We start from the raw sequence: 4,204 nt of genomic DNA on the forward strand, positions 1-4,204 counted from the left end.
CACTTGGAAAACTTAAACGGGGCAACGCTCTAACCCAGACAACTGTACCTCAATGAGCTGTTTTACTGTGGTGGAAAAAACTTGCTTGAACTTGGAAAAATTAGACACTTGGAGGGAGAGGAGCGAGAGAGAGAGAGAGAGAGAAAAAAAAAACCGGAAGTGCAAACTCGGCCGTCTGGACACAAGCAGTTTCCCTCTGTTAAGCGTGTGCCATATTAATTTGCTCATTCACGTCTTGAGTTGCATAAGAGTTCCGTAACGGCGGAGGAATTTACATCTGGTAGACGAGATGGTTACCACCATAAATGTGGGCTTGGGCCGCTGCGGTTTGCAGACTCATTGCAGTCACCTTGTTAACCCAACTGTCTAGCGTGGGCTCTCTCACTCAGACTAATCCATGTCTCGATCCGAAACAGATCTTCTAATTACCCCCCCCTTCTTTTTTCTCCCGTTGGAGTACACGCATTTTCCTATGAATAGCCCCAAGAATGACACCACTGATGGTAGCAGTCACTGAGGTCATACAGATGCTCAGAAAGTGAAGTATGAGTGTAGGTCAGACTGGGGAGAGGAGGCTGGAGTCGATCACAGCCGACACGGGGCGAGAGACAAAGAAATATGACAATGGTCATACATAATGGCAATATAATCTCCGCAATTAACACACACAGCACGTCTATGAGTTATGAGAGCAAGCTGGAGTAGTTGAGAGAAATTCATATTGTAAAAATGGCTCATAATATAGTAACCTCAATGTCTTAAGAGTTCAAAATGTAATAAATGACTGGTTATCTAATAAACTCACGACAGTCTAATGTAATAATGGCTCTGTCATTCCTGCAGAGTAATATTTCGGTTTATTTTCACCATTATTTTATAGGTAAATATGATGCTAATGCAACATGAGCTATTATGACGCGATGAGTTGCTCCTATGTGTAAACGCCACAGAAAAGCCTCGCTGATCCAAGTTCCAACTTTCTTGTGTTGAAGCGACACTGTCAACCACTGAAGCGACACTGTCAACCACTGTTCCATCATGTGTTCCATCATGTGGTTCAATTTTACTTGCTATTAAGGTAAGCATCTAAATTGATTGGTGTCTGATCCCCAAACTACAATGAGCTTGACTCCCCTGTTACATAGCATCTTCTGACTATAATAGTAGGAGTGGTGGAAGTGGCTGTGTCCATCACAGGGCAAACACACACTCACACACTGGAAATTCAAATTCCTCAGTTTACAAAAAAAAAAAAAACAATTCTATGGATTGTGGGAGGACACCAGAGTCCCCCAAGAAAACCCACGTAAACACATTCCTCTGTTGACAAGTTATAACCCTCCAGTGCGAACCATTCTTCCACTGTGCCACCCATGTCTATTATGGATATAGTCAACTCAAATTGTTTTATATGATTCATGGAATATCCAAATGTTTTGAAAATACTTTTTTTTTTTTTTAAACCCTTCCTTCAAGGAAGACATAGTGGTTTGCCCTCATCCAGGACACCAAGAAGACCCTGGTTTGACTCCAGATCGGGCCTTTTTCGTATTTCCGTGTTTTCTCTGTGTGTGCGTTTGGTTTTTCGAAGCACTCTGGTTTCTCTTCTCCCAGTCTAAAGACACACATACCTGGTTTAATCATGACTGTTGGTGTGTGTCTCTGTTTTGGACCTGTGACTGACGGACCTGCTCAGGCTGTGTTGTGCATCTCGACCATTGACAGTCGATATCGGTGCCAGACCTGCAGCCTGAGGATGGCTAAAGAGCAAATACAATTTTACATGGAATTGGATGAGAAAACTTGCTTCATAACATTTCTGTATGTTATACAGAAATGCAAACCATGACACAGGTGCAAACCATGTAAAGTCTCACACATCTTCCACATTCACAGCATTTTCATACTTTCTGGCTGACAAGGCCTGTGTAGAGTTTTGCATGCTCTTTCTCTGTCAGGGTCAAAGTTTTTTCCAGGTCCTCCAGTGCTATGCTTCTGAGCTCAGCGAAGGACTTTTAACATATTCATGTTTGAGTGACTCTTTGCTAACCGTACAGTAGAATAGTGACCTCTGTAGGTTAGCTGGGATTAGCTTGAATGTAGATGGGTGGCTTGCCCACATACAAACGAATGAATTCTTCTCTTCTTTTTTTTTTCTCGATATTTACATATATTTTGGACCCCTTACTGTAAGCACATTGCAGTATTAAATGCATGAGAGTCTGCTCTGACTCTTGGCAGTGAAACAGTGATGTATAGTTTAACTTGGCTGCAGTGGATGGCTTATTCTGCACCTTCCTCTCCTGGGCACTATATGTAACCTTGTTTAGCTTCAGCTATTTTCAATTGACGATGCAAATGTATTCAGCTCAGCAATGACTTCCTGAAAACGCCTCAGTTTGTCACACATGACTCTGAAACAGCCGCGGTTCACTAGGAGCATGAGCTGTTGTTAGACCGCCATGGATGAAAAATCACTGCAGCTGGATGATTTAAAATGTTTCGACATGAAATTTTTCTAGAGTGCATGGAGCTTTGTTTTAACCCCATCAGGCTGATAGACGGCCCTTACCGACCCCCAATCCTTTACAAACTGGCACAGCTATTAATACACTTGACAGCACACACACACACACACTGAGACATGACTCAGACTGGTACATATGTAGGATTTAATCATGAATTGTTTAGCTAATGGTAGTTGCTTTAAAAGCCACAACTGTGACCCTTTAGATATTGTTAATTTATCATATTTTGATTTATGCCGAGAAAATCTGATGTGGGAGCAAATTAATGGAGACCGTCACCTTTTCTTAACACAGATTAACTCTTAACTCAGTATTATGTAGTACACCCAGTCGTAAATTGTGGTTGAAAGTTGAAAATCTGGAATCTTCTGAATAAAATATGTAATTCTAACAACTGACCTGTAAGCAATAATGATATTTGTTGATGGGTTGTAACAAGAGGCTTTTGCCAGAGTAAGTCTGTGAAACATTTCATTTAAACACTTCAAAGCTTTGTTTTTCAAGAGAAGTAGATTATTTTTCATCCTGTCTCCTTACTTATATATTTCTGTTCATATTTATTGGGACTTTCTGCCTCCGTCACATGTTTTATTGACCTCTGAGACTCACAAGCCATTCACAGCTTCAAACACATGTTTATTGATTGTGAGACTGGACTCAATGGGAAAAAGCAATTAATCATGGGGGGAGATCATGTAAACTTCATGCAAAAAGTCCAACCTGGACTCGATCTGTGGACCTTCAGTACACTACACTGCAGCCCAGTGAAGGAATCAAGTTCCTACAAATACCCAAGATGTGCATGAATTTTCTCTCACATGCTGGCCATAAAGGACACAGCTACTAACAAATAAATTAAAAAAATGTCCTGATATGAACTTTAACTGAAATGTTTAATTTAATATTGACTGTTGGTTTTTCTTCCCCAACAATGTCAGAAATGCACATTTTGTGGCAAAGCAGGCCACGTTGTCCTTAATTTTCCTTTGAGGAGGAGGTCTCTATGGGTTTAGTTATATAATTGCATCTAAGAATGTGTCTTTCTGCATGGGGTCAGACTATGTATTGGTCTTGTTCAGCTCTTTTTTTTTTCCATTCAAGCAGCAGAAGATGTTGCAGATTTCCATTACTAAATGGAAATGGATGGTAACTTCTTCCCACAATGGAAACAAAGGAATTCTTTATATTCCATGTTTAAAATTAGACAGTGTGGTTAAATTTACACCAAAGGAACGACATTTTTAGAAACCCGCAATTCTGCACATTTACAAATGTAAGTGTTTGACAGAAATGCCTCAAAAGTGTGTTAAGTAAATTTCATGTAGTGTATCAAACTTCAGAGCTATTTCTCTCCTTTTTTCCACCCTCTCTCTCTCTCTCTCCCTCTCTCTCCCCCTCTCACTCACTCTCTCTCTCCTACAGTGTCCTACAGTAATTTCTTCATCCCTACAATGAAGTTCTTGTGTGCTACTGTCTGAGAGAAGCCGCAGAAATGCCTTGGCGCAGGAGCCGGAGACGTCATGGATTCCTGAGTGTGGGGCTTTGCAGGAAAGCCCTGAGTCTCCGACATGGACCCGCTCCAGGTTTCCATGGCAAAGGCGTATAAACAGGAGGAAACACTGAGGGAATCCCGTTATTTTACAGCATTGGACCATTATAAACACCCAGAGCGGGGA

The sequence above is a fragment of the Blennius ocellaris genome (genome assembly GCF_963422515.1).
Source record: "Blennius ocellaris genome assembly, chromosome: 5".
In the NCBI taxonomy this organism is placed as follows: Eukaryota; Metazoa; Chordata; class Actinopteri; order Blenniiformes; family Blenniidae; genus Blennius; species Blennius ocellaris.